Here is a 19,334-nt window from a genome sequence, read left to right as displayed (position 1 = left end):
GACCTTTCTATATTTAAACTTTTTTGAGAGAGAGTTTATCCCCAAAAAATGCTGAAATTTATTCCAAATTGGCATTCCACTGCCTCAGGTTCCCAATTATGTGGAATTACATTTATATATCATTGCCCATTACCTGTTTTTGTTTATTTAGTAAATTCCAAATATTTTCCAAAATTACTATAATGATTTAATTTTACACATTTTAAATAGAAAAATCCCCATGAAAATAACAGCTCACATCAATAAAGAATAAAATTGAATCAAACAAATAAATGACACTAGTAATTGAATTAGAAAATTGAGAGTTGTTAATTGCCTAAGCAATGCCAAATAACCAATTGAAAGATAGTTAATAAACTAAATAACAATGTAGAAAATTAGAAGAAATTCAGAAAAAATATTAATAGAAAAAGTAGAAATTATATAATAGAAATATTATTTAAGAAATAATGTGTTAGGCTGGGGATAGAGCTCAGATTGTAGAGTGCTTTTCTAACATGCAAAAGGCTGGACTTGATCCCCAGAACCACACACATTTTTAAAAAAAAGTCTCAGAAATTTAAAATTTGAGGAAAAAAATATATAAAAGGCTAGAAATAATGAAAAGAAAAGGTAGTGCTGGACGCAGTGGTGCACAACTGTATCCCAGCAGCTGGGGAGGCTTAGGCAGGAGGATTCATGAGTTTAAAGATAGACTAAGAACCTCAATGAGAACCTGTCTATAAATAAAACACAAAATAGTGCTGGTGATGTGGCTGAATGGTTGAGTGCCCTGAGTTCATTCCCAAGTACCAAAAACTAACTAAATAAATAAAACACACAAGTTAATGAATTTATAATCAAACTTCTAAAAATTTTCAAGAAAAAAATTTGATATTACTAAAAGAAGAGAGATTTTATTTATGAAGATATTCTTTTATGGTTAACAGATGATTTATTTGCAGAAGACTTCCAGAAAGGAATTGAAGTTTATAGGTATGTATGTTTAAAAAATATATACATATATGAACCTAAAATACTCTGTTCATCAATACCATTTTTTGAAACTTGAGGAAAAATACAGGTTTTCAAGATATGTAAATGTTCAATTTTTGTTTTATTTCTTGACCTGCTATAAGAGAAATAATCAATGGAATACTTCCAATAAAATAAACCTACAAAACACAAATAATATAAAATTTGAAAGCTTTTGTGAAAAAGAAAAATATATATAAAAATATATTATTATGTATATAATATATTATTATATATAATATATACAAATATATTATTATATTATTTCCAATTTATTCTACTATTTTTAAAAATATTTATTTTTTCATTGAGCACAATATGTTTATTTATTTATTTTCATTTATTTATTTTTTTTAATGTGGTGCTAAGAATCAAACCCAAGGCCTTACATGTGCTAGGCGTGCTCTACTGCTGAGCCACAACCCCAGCCTGTATTCTACTGTTTTTAAGTACTTTTATATAATTCCAAAGCAATGACAAAATAGACATAGAAGATAATAAAAGAAAAGGGGGGGGATGAAATATCACCATAAAAATCTATTAACTACAAATTAAAGTATTTTTTAATATTTGAATAAAATTATAAGAAATCAACAAAAGTTGAAAAGTACAGTAGTAAGTTCCTTTTCATCAGTAATTTAAGTAAAAATAAACTATTTTGAAAAACTAATAAGAACACACAATGTGACTAGCAAGATTAAACCTAAAAATATATTAACTATATCAGATGTAAATCTACAGAAGATTCTCTTCAGATATAAGCTCACCAATAGAATAAAAACGAAAGGATAAAACAAATGTTACATTCAAAATTGCAAAGATGATAATAATTATGTAAATAAAAGACAAAGTATATATATAAAGAAAATGTGGTCAATCCATAAAATACAATCATAGTGAATATATTTTTAAATCAAATCATATTTTTTTTAAATATAGAAAGAAAACACCAAAAAAAAAAATTCAACATCCTAGAAAGTAACAAAGTAGTAGTAGGCAACATCAATCCCCAATTAGTACCCAAGGAATAAAAAAAAAAAAAAATAAAAAATCATTAAAAACCAATTAGGTTTAAAGAGGCAGTCATCTCTATAGTGTATGAGATACAAAAGTTCAGGTTAAAAATACAAAACAAATGTTAACAGATATTAAAATATTAAAGTTGCTTTCTAACATAACATAATAAGTAGGGAATCAAAAGTGAAAGTGAAATCCAAAAATTTATGAAGATAAGTTTAAAGCCAGGTTGAGCAATTAAGCAAGGCCCTAAGCAATTTAGCTACACACTGTCACAAAGTAAACTAAAATCAGCTGCTGGCCAGGAGCGGTAACACACGCCTGTAATTCAAGCAGCTTGGGATACTGAGACAGCTGGATTGTGAGTTCAAAGCCAGCCTCAGGAAAAGCAAGATACTAAGCAACTCAAGAGTCTCAACTCAAGAGGGCCATGTCTCTAAATAAAATACAAAATGGGGCTTGGGATGTGTAGCTCAGTGAGTGAGTGCTCCTGAAATCAATCCCCAGTACCCTTCTCAAAAAATGGCTGTCAATGTGTCTCAGTGGTTAAACACCTCTGCTACCAAAAAAAAAAAAAAAAAAAAAAAAAGCCTATAGCACCCAAAGCAATCTAAGAAGTTCATGTAATACCAATTAAAATTATTTTTGCATAAACAAAATAAGTTATTTTAAAAATTCTATGGAATATCTTGTGTACATAAATAACTACACATATTAAAAATTAAAAAAATGCTTCCTGATATGAAAATGATGAAAGCTACAATATTTAATCATTCTATGTTAACTTGAGGTTAAATGAGAAAGCTATAAGTAATAAAATTGAGATTACATCAATTAGCCCTCAACTTGATGGTCAAATCAAAATATACTTACAGATCTATGATCATTACAACAACAATCAAGAGGGGAAATATGAAAATCCAATCAAATGTCATTTCACATGATTGCTTGAAGGCAATTTGGAAAGAACCATATTTTTTTAAAAAACTTCACAAAGAAAAGAAATTATATAATATCTAAAATGATCAACTTTTAGTGTAGTATGGAAGGTGAAATAGTCATTCTCTCTCTCTCTCTCTCTCTCTCTCAGACACACACACACACACACACACACACACACACACACACACATAAACACACAAATACCAGGTAATTCTACGTTTGAGAGTTATCTACTGCAGCAAACTATACAGACCAAAAGAAATGGCATCAGGAATAAAAAGGTGAAACAAAGGAGCATTTGTTTTTAGGACAAATAAACTTTTTATGTGATAAAAGCTTTCTACAAAAAATGTTACAAAACAATTTGAATGTACACTACTGACCAGGAAAATTAAAATATATAAAACATTTAAGTTCAATAAAGTTATACAGTTGTGATCACAATTACAAATTTGGCAAATATATAAAAGATAAACAGAATTGTGAAAATCTTTATGGTACATTTAAAATGCTAAAGTCTTACTTCTAGAAAAAGAACAGATTTATGTATATAGGGATGATGAATATGTCATTAATTCTAGTTACTTGGAAGGCTGAGGCATGGAAATACAATTTCAGCTTCAGCCACTTAGTAAGAGTCTATTTCAAACTAAAAGCTAAAAGGGGCTGGAGATGTAGCTCAATATTATAATAACTTCTGAGTTCAATCTGCAATATATATATATATATATATATACTGAAAAGCAGTTATTCAATCTGAGGGACACAAGTAAGTATATTTAATATGATTCACGTGGCCTTAGAATTCTTGGCAGGTGTTTGTTATTTGATTTTATTCATCACATGATCTTGTGTTAGCTACATATTTTTCATATTAATTATATAAAAATGGACTTTTAGTTTGCTTTTGTATTCAGTAATGAACTCTTTAAATATCTGGATATTTTATCCTCTTCTGGTATAGTTTTTTTTTTGGGGAAATGCTGTGTTGAGCATAAATAGACATTGAAAATAATTGTGTCTTTTAAATGACTGTTAGAAAATTGCCTTCTTTATAGAACATTGATTTTAGATTATTCCTAAGTGAGTGTTAGTTGCTATTGACAGATGGTGTCCATTTCTAATGTATGTTGATGCTTTGTTCTGGTATGGGCATAAGAAAGAAAATAGCTTTAAAGGGAAAATATTTTCTTTAATGAAGATAAGATATAGGTGGGTGATAAAGAAAAAAATAAATAAGCTTTAAGATTCACACATGACTAGATTGCATTTCTAGCTTTTCTAGTTTCAAAGTGTGTGATCTTAGAAACAATCCTTTTGACCAAGTATGTTTCCTGATATGAAAAAGAGAATAATATGCTTGAAAGCTGGTTCAGATATTAATCATATAGTATTGATTTTAGTGCCTAGCAAACGCTTCTCAGAGTGAATGACTGAAACAGCAATGACTATTATTACCACCTGGGCTACTGTTATTGTTTTAAGCCTGCAAATAGCTTTTTTCATGCTTGACATTTAGCTGACTGTGAGTTACAATATATTACATTACACTAGGAAGGATATGGAGTTTTATTCATTAAAATTTTTAACCACTTCAGGTGAATGACCTCATCATAGTTACTGTACATTGAAGAATTCTAAGTTTGTAACTTCTTTCCTTTTGGGACAAGAGGTTTCCTTTTATTATTTTTGTTTTCTTTTAGATGTATAGATCATTTACACATAGGAGTTATTTAAAAATTTAACTTTCCTTTTGAGTCCCATTTATTTTTTTTTCTGTTGTCTAAAATTTCAAGTACTTTGATTAGTGAGATTGGTGGTAATGAACATCCTTGTCTTTTTCCTGATTTTGGATAAAATTTTCTTGTTCACTATACTATTGTCTTTGGTTTTAAAATACTTGGTCTTCATTATCTTATTGTAAGTTCCTCCTATTTATAGTTCCTCAGGGTTTTGTCATGAAGGGCCATTGAATTTTGTCAAAGGCTTTTCCTGCAGCTGATAGATAATCATGCAGTTTTGGCCTTGATTCTATGTGTGGTGTATTAGTTTTATTGATTTGCATGTATTGAATCATTATGGAACAAAAACAACTTGACAGTGTGTATGATTGTTTTGTATATGACACTAGAGACTTAAACAAGGGGCACAGTACCACTGAGCCACATACCCAACCCCTTTTATTGTTCACTTTGATACAGGTCTTACAAAATTGCCCTGGCTGACTTTGAAATTATAGTGCACCTGAAACAACCTCCTGACTTTCTGAGAATATAGACACATACCACCATGCCTGACAGTGTATGTTCTTTTTTAATGTGTTGTTAAATATGGGTTGCAAAGATTTTATGAGAATTTTTATACTATGTTCCTCAAAGATGTTGGTTTGTAGTTTTTTCCATATTAACTTTTCCAGCCAGGGTAATACTTTGTTAATATGGAAATTTAACTTTATTAATTGCTTAGGAAGCATCTTTCCTTTGCTCTTAAGTGTAATGGGGGGAATTAATATCAGTTCTTCTTTAATTATCTGATAAAATTGAGTCATGCTTTCACCTCTGGTCCTGAAGGCTCGTTATTATTGCTTCAATCTAAATTCTTATTATTGAGCTATTTTTTTTGTTTCTATTTCTTTGATTCAAATTTTGTAGACCATATCTATTGATATCTCCTAGATTTTTTCATTTATTGCAATTAATATCTTCAAAATATCCTCTAGATTTTCACATTTATTGAAATATAAGTTTTCCAAATAGTCCGTAGAGATCCTCTGGATTTCAATGGTGTCTTTAAAAAAATATTTCTGTTATTGTTTCTAACTTTATTCATTTGTATCTTTCAATTTATTTTAGTTACATTAGCTAAGGGTTTATGTATCTTGTTAACCTTTTAAAAAACCAACTATTTGTTTAATTATTACCAAGTTATGGGTTTTTTCCATTTAATAATTTGACTCTTATATTTATTATTTATTTTCTTGTATTGGTTTTGGAATTTACTTACTAATGATTGTTCTTAGACTTTGGGATGCTTCATTAGATTTTTAATTTGAAATATCTCAAAATTTTAAATGTAGGTAGCCATTGCTATAAAGCACCCTCATACAACTGCTTTTGCTGGATCAGGGAAGGGAAGTGGGAAGAAAAAAGAAAGGTACTTGATAGTAAGATTGATGAAAATATGTTATGTGCATTTCTGTATATAGTATCATAAATCCCACTATTATGTATACATACAAAGTCTCAATAAGAAAAAAAGGGGAAAAGAACTGCTTTTAATGTATCCTATAAATTTGTAGATGATGTGTTTCAATTATCATTTGGTTCTAAGGTTTTATTTATTTATTTTTAATTTTCCTTGATCTCATCAATGACCTTTTGATTATATAACTGTATTGTTCATTCTCCAAGTGTTCACACAGTTTCTTTAGTTTTACTTGCTGTTTATTTCATTTTCCTTATTAGCTCATTATTTCATGCATAATGTTGGGGTTTATTTTGAAATAATTATATTACAAGTATGATGTACAATTTTTTTCCACTTTGGTCCCTAGTACTCTCTTTTCCTCTTCACTTGTTATCTTTCTTATACTCCACTGATCTTCAATTTTATATAGTTGTTTTAATTAGTGCATCATTGATATACATAAAGGTCAAATTCAATGTGATATATTTATAAGTGTATATATATATACACACCAAGTGTATTTATACACACACACACACACACACACACACACACACACCAGGGAGGACTGCGAGAGCTGTATAACATATTACTAGTGTTTTAAGGAATCTCTATATTACTTTTCAGGGGTCTGTACTAATTTTCAGTCCTACCAGCAATGTGTGAGTGTTCCTTTCTTCTGCATCCTCATCAGCTTGTGCTCCTGATAATTGCTTGTGCTCCTGATAATTGCCATGCTCAAGAGAATGAGATAAAATCTAATGTAGTTTTGATTTTTATTTCCCAAACTGCTAGAGATATTGAACTTTTTTCATATTTATTGTCCATTTGCATTTCTGTTAAGAAGAATCCCTTTAGTTTTGTTCATTTACTCTATGGGTTATTAATTTCTTAGGTAATAAGTTTTTAAAGTTCTTTATATATTCTGGATATTAACTTCCTATTTGAGAATCAGGTCGCAAAGATCTCGCATTATTTAGGCTCTATCTTTAAGCTTTTATTTGTTTCTATGGTGTTAAGAATTTTTTTATTTGATGTCATCCAACTTACTGATTCTGTTTTTTTTTTTTTTTTTTGGTAGGGTACCAGAGACTGAACTCGGAAGCATTCAACCACTAAGCCACATCTCACATCTCTATTCCTATTTTCATATTATATTAGAGACAGGGTATCACTGAGTTGCTCAGTGCCTCACTTCTGCTGAGGCTGGCTTTAAACTCAAAATCCTCATTCCTCAGTCTCCCAAGCAGTTGGGATTACAGTTGTGTGACACCACACCTGGCTCCTCTTATTGTGACTTGGTTTTATTTCTTATGCTTTAGAATTTTTGTTTAGACAATTAGTGCTTGTGTCAGTATGTTGAAGTGTTCAAACTACAATTTTATCTAGTAGTTACAGAGTTTCTTGTGTAATTCTTAAATCTTTTATCTACTCTGAGTTGATTTTGGGAAGAGTGGGAGAGAAGGATCAAGTTTTATTCTTCTTCATGTGTATATCCAGTTTTCCTAGACATACTTGTTAAAAAAGACTATATGTTGTTTTCTAATAGCAATTCATTGTGATGTGATAAAGGGTGAAGGGAATAATTCTAATGGTTCTTATGTTTACAAATACTAGTTTTGCATCCTAGTATATGATCTATTATAAAAAAATTTCCTTGTGTTGCTGAAGAGAATATTAGATCTGCTGTTTTCAGATGAAATAGTGTGTAGACAACAATTAAGTTAATATTATGTGAAGTAAAGGTGAGATTTAGAAGCTTTATTGATGTTTTGTCCATGTAACCAGCCACTGGTGACAGTGGTGTTAAAGTCACTCACATTTATAATTTTTATTGAATCTTATCTGTCCCTTTAGGCGGAATAGTTATTATTTTATAAAAATTGGGTCCACTGCCATTCACATGTAAATATTTATAACCATTTATCTTCTTGTTGGATATTTCTCTTTAACACTATGCAGTGGCATTCTTTGTCACATTTGGGTAATTGTTGCTTGAAGTCTGCTGTATCAAGTATGAAAATAACTACTACTTTTTTCCTGGCTAACATTTACATGGAATAGCTTTTCATCCTTTTATTTTTATTCATAAACATCCTTGCAATTCAGGTGTGTTTCTTGTAGATTATTTTAGTCTATATCTTTTAAGTTGATAATTAACACAATGTGAATTCAGTGTTAGAATAATGAGGTGTGTTTCTCTCTAATATAGGATTTATACTTAATACCCAATTACTTATCTACTCTTCTAGTGACATTTATTCTATTGTACTCTCACTTGATTTATTCTAATCTCCTTTTTATGTATATAGAATCTTTTTTTAAAAGAGAAAGAGAGAGAGCTCAGTTGTCATAAATTATTTTCGTTTATTCTTGTCTTGTAAGGTCTTTATTTATGCTTTGATTCTGAAGAATAACTTTGATGCACATAACAATGTATACTGGCAATACTGAACTAAGACAGATGAGACTGGACACAAGAGGAATTGGCATAAGCAGGTTTATTGTCTGCAGCCTGTCCAGCAGAAGCTTTCACCTAAAACAAATTCTCCCTCTTAATGCCAAGTCTAGACATTCTTTGAACTTTATACCCAGTGGTAGGCAGAAGGTGCTTGGAGGTGTACATTTTTGCAGGGGTATACATAAAAGTGATTTTTTCTTTGAGTTCTCAGAAGGTACCTATTGTCCATTTCTTAGAACAGTTTGGGATTTTGCAGATTATACCACAAAAGCAGAGTACATCCATTAGATTTGTGGTTAAATTTAGTTTTTGTATGACAGAGCTGAGCAGTAGGAAATAGAGCATGTAAGTATAGTTGAGCCCTAATGCAGAGATCCTTGCTGATATTTTGTTAAAAAGAAAAATTGTGGTTAGGGTCTTTGGAGAAGCTTAATTAAGATGCATTTGTGGAGGAGGAGGTGCCACTACAGTGTTTTTCTTTCAGTGCTTGAAGTATATTATTGCATATTCTGCTGGTATTTAGAGTTATCCAGCTACATTAACATTTATCAATAACTTGGTGCTTCTCTATTGAATTTGTAAAAATCATTCTTTGCTCTGAATTTTGTCACTTTAACCCAAATATGATGTTGAGAAGTTCTTTTTTGGCCATGTCTGTCAGGTCTTCTAAATGTTTTCTGTGCCTGGATGTCCATCTTGTTCTCACAATTAAGGAAATTTTTCTGGTTTAAATTAACCATAAGTTTTCTATTTCATTAGTCCTTATATACACTCCTTCCTTCAATACCTTATGCCACAGTCTGGCTGGGCACAATTCAGGAGCCACTTGTCAAAAGAAATGAACTTTATTTTTAGAACCACACACGCCAAACAAAACAGCTCCTCAGGAAAACCTTCAGAGCCCAACTGCGGCCACCAGCTTCCCACAAGCCTCTCCACCTCCCCCACTCCTCCTGCTCTTGAGGCCCGATTGGCTGGGTCACGTGGGCGGAGCCAAAAAAGTCCCCCAATGAGCAGCTCCATGGTCTGAAAGGGTGGGGGAAACAGCCCAATGAGCATCACCGCAGAGGAGCCAATCAGTTGGCAGCTAGAAGTTGCTGGGGCCGCTATGAACCAATCATCAGCTGGCAGCTGGAAGTTTGCTGGCAGCTGGAAGTTTGCTGCGGCCCCTTCGGCTGTGGCTCTCAACAACCTTAGTCTTCAATTGGTCTTTTAAAGTTATCCTAGTTTGATTGTGTATTATTTTAAAAGTCTCTCCTTTTTAGTACTATATGAAAATTCTACTTCATCTACCTTGTCTTCAAGACTTAACATTCTTCCTGACATAGTATATTGGCCATACTTCCCATTTGGAATTTTAGTTGAGTTAATAAAACTTATGATTTTTAAATTTTCTACTTTGTTATTTTTTTGAAACTCTATCTCCTTGTTGGAATATTCTTTTGAAACTTGAATTGCCTTCATTAATTTATTTCTTAGTCCTCTAATTTCTTAAATTATTTTCACAATAGTTTGAATTCTTTGCTCAGCATATTCTCCACATCAGTGTATGTGGATTAAGTTGTTGGGGAATTAAGAACTTTGGTAGTGTCCTAGTGCCTTGCCCTTCCTTGTTTCCTGTTTTAATGTTCAGAGAGGTTTTTGTATACTTTCAAATAGATTTTTCTTTTCCTCTTAGATGTAGGTAATTTTGTTGGGAAGATTTCTCTATGGATATGCCATGGCAGAGTTTATGTTCTATATTCAAAGCCCCAACTCATTGACAAAAGTGGTGGGACCACAAATACATAGCACTTTAAGAGGAAAGAATAACTACCAGTAATAGCAAAAACTTAGAAGAAAAGCAAATGTTGATTTTTAAGCAAAACAAAAACTTTTTTAGAGAGAAGAAAGAGAGAGAATTTTTAATATTAATTTTCAGTTTTTGGTGGGCACAGCATCTTTATTTCATTTTTATGTGGTGCTGAGGATCAAACCCAGTGCCCCTTGCATGCCAGGCAAGCGGGTTACCACTTGAGCCACATCCCTAGCCCCCCCCACACAAAAAAATTAAAAATAATTTTTCAACTCCAGTAACCAGTGAAGAAGTGATAATAAGGTACAATGCCCCAAATTTAGGCATTAGTTATTCTAAATTTAATACTAAAATATATAGAAAAAAGTGGTGAGGTTAAAAAAGAATGACAACAAAAATATGGAAAAGAAAAATGGAGCACATACAAATGAAAAAATAAGAAAAATGTACAAAAAATAGTTAAAAATTATGTACATTAGAAAAAGAATAACAAAAAATTAAAAATAAATTACTTACAAATGCAAGACCAAGAAAAGTGTATGGTTTCCCTAGCTGATATAATCCAAATGTAGACACTTTATTTCACATTTTTTAGTCTTTAAATTCACCATCATTTTGGGGTTTCTGGGAGCAACTTTGGTTTTACTTGTTTCTTCTCAATTCTAGCCCAAACAGGCCTAACAAGCCACTGTATCCTAGAGATATAAAACATGCAAGACAATCTAATCTGTCAAAGAGAGTCTCAGCAGTGAAAACTTTGTAAATGAGGAACCCCCTCAGTGAATTTCCAGGGAAGTGACTATAATTGCTTTAGTTGAAGAAGTGGGGGTTCTTCCTTCAAATGCCTCTGAGCATAGTAAGATGACCAGACATGGGAGATCATCTTACCTCACTGGAGGTTCTATCACCAAGTTTTTTTTTTTACCAGAAATGATCCTTACTCTCACTGTCATATAGTTCCTACAGGCACATTTGAATGAAACTCACTTCAGTTTCTATGCCTTGGATTGACCATGTAACCATGTCTATAGATTTCCAGAGCTAACTGCAGATCTGTTTCTTAGTTTGTATTCTAAATAGAGCCTGACATTGTTGGGTCTTGAAAATATAAGAACATAAACACCAGGGTTACAGATCTTTCAGAAAGAAAGTCTAGAAAAAGAACCCCAAGTGAAGAAGTTTCTTATGTAGGTGCTTCTGAGCCTACTGAGATGAATCTGCAGTGCACCTGTCCTCCACTGAAATCTCTGGCAGAATCCAACTGGCTCCTTTGCTGAAACTCTTTACTGGAATTTTAAATATCCTTTTTTTTTTTTTAAGACTATAGATTGTGTGAGCCTACCAGCGAACAGCTTCCACCTAGCCAGTTTTTCCCTTACAACTGCTGCCATTAAATTCTTTTATGGATACATTCGTTACTCTATAAAACATATTTCTGGGTTTTATTTGTTCATTGTCTCTCTGTAATTGCACTCCAGTGTTTACCTCTTACCAGTGTTTGTGCAGACACACACCATTTGTTTTGAGTCAATTTAGGGTGCAGTCAGTAACTACTGTATGCATCTATATACATCTTTTTTACCATAGTATTTTAAAATAATTTTTCCTTGAGTGGAAATTGATGCATACTCTATCCTCATATATTGGTAAAATAAAGAAAGCTTTTTAAAAACAACTTCATCATTTTATTAAACTAGTTTTTCTATCAGTAAACGTTTTACCGAAAAAATTTAGATTTCTGTAAGCCCTTGCTTATCTGAATGAAACAGTGAAAACACAGCTTGTTTTCTACTTGATGTGAAATAATTCAGTCTCTATAACGAAATATCTTAGTTCAACACTAAAAAATTTATAATTAGAATGTTTAAAATGTTTAGTTATGTGTAGCAACTGTGTATATGTATATTGGTATATCTATATATGTATATATACAATTTAAACATGTTATACATATTATATATATTATACATGTTAGAATCTCTTCTTATTTTTAGTGGTATGTTATGAGTAGGGTTAGATATAATGAAGTTACTTTCTTGTGGAATTATGTACTTCAGTTAGTGCACTGTATGGGAATAGTTTTTTCCTTCTATCCTTTTTTATATAGAGTTAGTAGCCAAATGAAGATAATAGTTGGCTAATTTGCAGAGAATGCATTACACTCTGATATAAAATGTTTTTATTTTCAATATGTACTCAAGTTTTTAAGTCTAATTTATTTCAGATCTGGAAAATTAGGTGTCTTCTTAGAATAGTGATTAGGAAATCTTTGTGCAACTCATTAGTGATATTAGTTTTATCAAAGTATCTCTCAGATTCATCTTCAGAAGTTGGGCATTTATCCAGTGATCAACATCAAAGAGCAAATCATGAAGTAAATCGACATATAGAAAGTAAGAACCACTCATTATAAAATCATTGGATATGTTTGTTTAAACATGAGGACTCACATGCTTTAAAAGTTAAAGAAGTGAAAAAATAGAAAAAAGATTGAAATGGTATAAACTTATCAAGTTGCAGCAACAGGGTAAGTTGGAGTGTCACTAGAGGAGCTGAATTATTAGTTTTATTTCCAGATCTTTTTAGAGAAAAGTTGGAAAATAAGAAAAAGGTGGGAACTAAAGCAAATGAAGAATGAGAAAGGTAACGATGAGAGACAAGAAAAAAAAAGGGAGAAAAAAGCAGGTACTAATTGTTAAGAGAGGTGAATAGAGGTCAGATATTAGAAAATGGAAGAGCAGAGTATTAAAAAATAGGAAGATTTGAGTTTCCATTACCAAAGCTGGTCTAAAAGATAAAGTAAAAAATTCTAACACTTCTGGTCTTTGTCAATATTGGAAAGAAATTAAGGAATGAGTTTCAGATCATAAAGAGCTATATTTGGTTTATCATAAATAAATATAAGCATATATTATTCCCTGTGAGTGTATATAATTAAATGGCATGTGAAAGACTTCTAATTCCTAAGATCATAAATATAGTCCAAAATAATAAAATCTGGAAATAAAAGAGGATATATTATGGGATGGTCAGCAAAGTCATGGCTGATAAAATGTTTCCTGGAAAGTGTAAAGAATAATAACAAAGAGTAAACAGAAATAAGGTGCAGAGACAGGGAAGGTGGCAAAGTGGCTCTTTGTCCATGTGCCCACATTTATTTATAACAATAGGTTACAATAGGTCATTAGTACCATAACCACATTATTGTTTAGAGTATCAGTAAGGTTGCTTATTCTGTAGTTACATTTTACAGTTACATTATGTAATGTTAGGAGCTTGTGCAGCTCTCAAGAATGTCCATTGTCTGAAGTTTCTGTTAGACATGCAGTTCCAGGAGTACTGGTGCTTGGTGAAACATTGTAGTTAATAATACATTCAAAGATGCTTCCTAATGCTCCCGATCCACATGACACATTCTGAGTTGCAAAGGAATGAACTGCCCTTTAGAAAATCTAAATGAAGGGCCATTGCATTTTAGTTTAGGGCATAACCAGATCAAGTGAATGCATAAATCTTTCTTTCTGAGTCTATCTCTGTGCAGAGGGGAAGGGCAAAAGGATGAAGACATAGAAATTTTATTTTTAGATAGAGTTTCTGAATTGCCTACAAAATGTAGTGGGAATAATCCAAATAAAGAATATAAAAAAGAATCAAGACCACAGATCTAGAGGTTGCTTATGAAAAGCAAAAGGAAGGAGAAATGAGGAGGGAACCAAATAAAATAACTAGGTAATTTTGAAAGTAATGATAAGGAGACTGAGAGAATGCATTTCAGCTGGTTTCAGTATATTTGCATTGAATACAAAGATGAGTTTATTACTAGTCAGAGATGGTTGTGATCAGGGGAAATGGGTAGAATTGGGGCAACCACCACTATACTTTTTTTTTCTTCTCCATAACTACCAAGCATATGGAAGTATGTGGCATTGATGTCAGTAGTTGAGATGAAAAACATATCATTTCAGAAGCATTGGAAATTTTAAAATATAGTTAATTTGAAGCTGGGGTTGTGGCTCAGTGGTAGAGCATACACCTAGCATGTGTGAGGCCCTGGGTTTGATCCTTAGCACCACATAAAAACAAATAATAAAGGTATAAAAAAGATAGTTAATTTTCTCTTTACTGAAACCATGGCTATAGGCATGCTAGAAATGCACTCTATTACTAAGCTAAATCTTCATCTTTAAATAGCTAATTTTCTGAAAGTCAGGTATTTCATGAAAATTCTTGAAAGTCTAATAAGATATACCAAACCAGGCTCATTTTGAAAAGAGCAGACTCTATAGGTTAATTCTTTGCACACCAAAGCTGTTATTCTTTGTCTATATGCCAATGAATTTGAAATAAATAAAGGTATTCATATCTGATAATTATTTGACATTTCAGTTTATTTTCCCCCTTTGAATTACCATATTTTAAAACTTTATGCTTATTATATACTATTTATTTTATTTGGGTCCTATGTCTTTTCACATGAGTTGATAAAGAAACTTTCAGTTGGTTAGATCAGAGGATACAGTAAAAGATACACCACTGTCCTTCATGGGTATAGAAAAATAGAATATTTTAATAAGTATTTATCTAAGCTGATCAGTTCAGAGAACATTCCTCAATGGAAATGAATTGTACTTTCCACTGGACTGTTATCACAACTTTGAACTTACTATATTGGAGGAGAAATAGAAGAACACAATACACACCTGTAATAAAGTTTATTAAATGATTCTGATAGGCTACATTAAACATACATGCTGTTAAATTTTTCTACATTCTATATATTTACACCCTGAAACTCTGGCATTGCTTATTTGATTAGATATCCTCATTCTCTCATTCAACACAATTAATTAGTATATTTACGTTTCCTATTTTATTTATGGTAACTGGAAATATAAACTCACCTTTTGAAATTTAACTCCATGTTCAATTTAACCAATGTTTGATGTTTTTCTTCAGTATATTTCAGGCATGTTGCTGTACTCAGCAACAACCAGCAAATAAATATAGAAATCCCAAAGCTAAAGCATTCTTTTTCAATATTTTTAGAAGCAATTGAACACTATGTCTTTATTTTATTTATTTTTATGTGGTGCTGAGAATCAAACCCAGGGCCTCATATGTGCTAGATAAGTGCTCTATCACTGAACCACAGCCCCAGCCCCACTTAAAATATATATATATATATATATATATATATAATTTATTTTTTAATTGTAGCTAGACACAATACCTATATTTATTTATTTATATGTGGTGCTGAGGTTTGAATCCAGGGCCTCACAAGTGCTAGGTGTACACTCTACCGCTGAGCCATAACCCCACCCTGCTAAAGTATTGTATATCAAAGCAAACCCATGAAACTGGCTCCATGTTGATAGAGCAGGAATGTATGGGTGGTTTGTTATATTCATGCTTTGTGGAGTATGTATCCCTTTTGCTTTTAGTATTTCAGGATTTCACATATTCTTTCATGAAAATAATTAAACTTCTAAAATTATCTTGAGTTATTAACTGTATATTATATAAAATATACAACAAGTATTTAATATCTTCTTCCAAACTCATACAGCCTATTCTAGAAAGTAGATGTTTTCTTCAAAAGAATACAGTAGGGATGACAGGAGAAAGGAAATGCAAATCAGATAAATTTTGTAATACAATTCTTTAGAAATAACTATATTAAAATATTTGAAATGCTAGATTTTCCCCTAAGTGATGGGAAGATAGTTTATTTTCTCTTTACTGAAATCATGGCTATGGAGGACAAATAGCATGTGTGAGGCCCTAAGTTAGATCCTCAGCACCACATAAAAATAAATAAAATAAAGGTATTAAAAAATACACCAGTGTCTGTATTGGCATACAAGTTTAAGAATACATCTTTAAAGACACACCAAAATGATTTCTAAAAAATCTTTATCTCCTCCATTTCTAAAATTAAAGTTCCTCAATTGGAATTCTTATTCCTGTTAGGTAAATTATGAGACTATTTTTTTTTCTCCAGATTTAAAAAGAAATGCTTATTTCATAGGTGATAATAATTTTCAAGTCTTGGGAAATGGACATAAAAATATTGGATTAAGGGTAGTGTGTGAAACAAGACCTGTTTAAAATTTAATTTCAATCATAGTATAATACCCACTGTATTGAATAATTACTTTGAACCCCCTGTTTATTCTATGTCCATCATCATTCATGTGATTATGTCTGTAATCATGCACACAAAGTATTATTTTGTATATTTTATTCATTTTCTGTAAAACTATTTGTAGGAGATTACTATTTTCTGAAGTTGTTTGTTTTGTTTTGTTTTGTTTAAACCCAGAGTTGTAAATTCAAAATTACTTACACAAACCACTGTGTATATTCCTTTTTCTTGTATTCTTTGCTTGTTTTTTTGCTTGGTTGTTGTTGTTTGGTTGGTTGGTTTGTTGGTTTACTTTTCAATGGTGGGCCTGAACACAGATCCTTTTGGCTAAGCAGTGGCTCTATCACAAAGCTTTTCCCACAGACTGCTCTGATTCATTGGATGACTGAGCAAATCCAAGATTCAGGAAATTGCCTCCAAAGGACCAAGATGTGTCCCTTCAACACAGGAAAATATGAAATTGAAAGACTAAATGGTAAACCCAAACAACTTAAAAAGTTGTTATATTTTATTTCACATGCCATTTGAAACCTTGTTTACCAGTCCAGAACCTCTTATTCCAAGTCTCAGCTTTGTCCTTTGTTTAATAAAAATTCATTCTACACTAGTCCCAGAAAATGATATATCTTTTATATTTCTTGGAACATTTCCTCCATTCTGGCCTGCTTCTTTCTGTTTTGCAGTCCTGTCACCTTTTTATCTTTGCCCATAATTATGCTCTCCACATTTTTACTGTTACCAACATTTGGAGTCATCGAGCTACAATGCTCATATGACCATAAACCTCTCTTTAGAATGTGAAAGACCAAGCTTTTGAAATTGTCCAGAAATCTTTCATAACATGAGTTCAGCTTTACTCTTTATCCATTTCTGCCTCCTTCACTGTCCTCTGGCATTACTCCTTACCAGTCCCTATATTTTGAGATAAATACTGACCTATGTAATGCTTGATTTTGTGTCCAGCTACAGCCTTTCAAGCTTTTTTCAGTTTCTACCTCTGGCTGGTAACTTCACTTCTTTAGTCTCTGCTGAGAAATCCTCTATACCTGTCACCATTTTTTTCTCTACTCTCGCTTACAAGGAACTTAATCATTTGGGTTCAATAAACTGTTGTCTCCAAGATAATGTAAAAGAGGTCCCATCAATCCAAGAGCCAAAGAACTAGACAAGGGAAGGAGTAGTTTGAGGTCAACTGGTATATATCCAGTAGAGCTGCTGAAATGCTAAGGTAGCCCCAAAGAAAGAAAAAAACACTTTATGACAAGGAGATTCATAATCATGCGGGACTGAACAAACAGACTGAGTCTTATGGAGCATATTTTTTTTTAGAATAATGAATGAAAACCTTGCAGATACAAGTTTTTTTATAATAGTGTAGAAATTATCAGTCATTGTGGAAATGACTACTGCTTAAGAGTTGCTTTTGAAAGTTACTGTTATAAGAAAGAGACTAGAAGATGCTGTGGATTCCTACATTTAAAAAAAATAATTGATTTTTTAAAAATAAATGACAGTGGAATGCATTACAATATTTATTACACATATAAGCACAGTTTTTATACCTCTTGTTGTATATAAAATATGCTCACACCAATTCATGTCTTCCCACATGTACTTTAGATAATGATGTCTATCACATTTCACCATTCTTGCTAAACCCTGCCCCCCTCCCTTTGCCTCCCATCCCTCTGCCCTATCTAGAGTTCATCTGTTTTTCCCATGCTTCCCCTCCCTATCCCACTATGAATCCTACATTTCTTTTTTTTTTGAGGCTTTAGCTCTCTTTACTTTAGTTTGACAATAATGAGATTTACAAATACCCAAAATCAATGTAATTATTACTACTATAATTTTTGTTTTGCTGGGGATGTAGCTCAGTGGTAGAGTATTTGCCAAGCATGTGAGAGGCTCTGCATTTAATGCCCAGTAATGGAAAAAAAGTTACTGTACAATTTTTGTTTTGTTTTGGGAAATATGTTTGAATCCTACATTTCTTATAGTGTTTTTAAAATTGACTTACTTTTCTTTCATCTTGAGAGGATATAGCTTGAGATGTTTTTTCATATTGAACCTGGTGATATGTAGTGTGTCCCCAGGTACACTGTTGAAGTTTAATATTACTAAAAGCATTCCATGAAGTAGTCAATATCTGGTAGGTACAGTGGTAACCTTTAAGCACATCTAGTTCAGAGTCTGAGACAGGAGCATGGCAAGTCTCTGCCAGAACAATACTTTAGAGAGACCCAGTGTCCAAATAAAAATAAGCTTTTGGGTTCAACTCTGGCAGGATGCTTGCCAATGTTGCAACATCCTGAGATTAAATCACTGAGTTCACTCAATTATACCCTACCAATAAACATCTAAAAAGGTAAATAGTCACCTAAACATCAAACTTATTATTACTTTTCATTTTTCATAGACTCTCATTCTGTATAAATCTTCTAATTAGTATATATATATATATGTATATATATATAATATTATATGTATATATATATATATATATATATATATATAGTTTTTTCAGCTAAACTACTTTATGTACATCATCTGAAGAAGAGGAGGAAAGTTTTGGTAGCACCAAAAAAAAAAAAAAAAAAGCAGCCACAGATGTGTACACACATACTTTTAAATTCCTAATTTTCTCCTGTGTTCCTTGTTTTAAGACAGTCAATTTGCAATCCAAAGATGATAATTGATATTTAAGTCTCAAAAAATTAAACTGATTATGAGTCTGAAAATAGCATTACAACCTTAATATATAGGTAAAC

General features: G+C 31.8%; 1 protein-coding gene across 1 annotated transcript in view; it reads right to left on the bottom strand.

Moving 5' to 3' along the window:
* LOC144256981 (uncharacterized) overlaps positions 1 to 19,334 on the bottom strand; it is a 582,621-nt gene that overhangs the window by 344,002 nt on the left and 219,285 nt on the right. The window lies entirely within an intron of this gene.

This window comes from Urocitellus parryii, chromosome 9, assembly GCF_045843805.1.
Source record: "Urocitellus parryii isolate mUroPar1 chromosome 9, mUroPar1.hap1, whole genome shotgun sequence".
Classification (NCBI taxonomy): domain Eukaryota; kingdom Metazoa; phylum Chordata; class Mammalia; order Rodentia; family Sciuridae; genus Urocitellus; species Urocitellus parryii.
The sequence above is the reverse complement of the archived record's forward strand: the minus strand, read 5'-3'. Positions and strand labels throughout refer to the sequence as shown.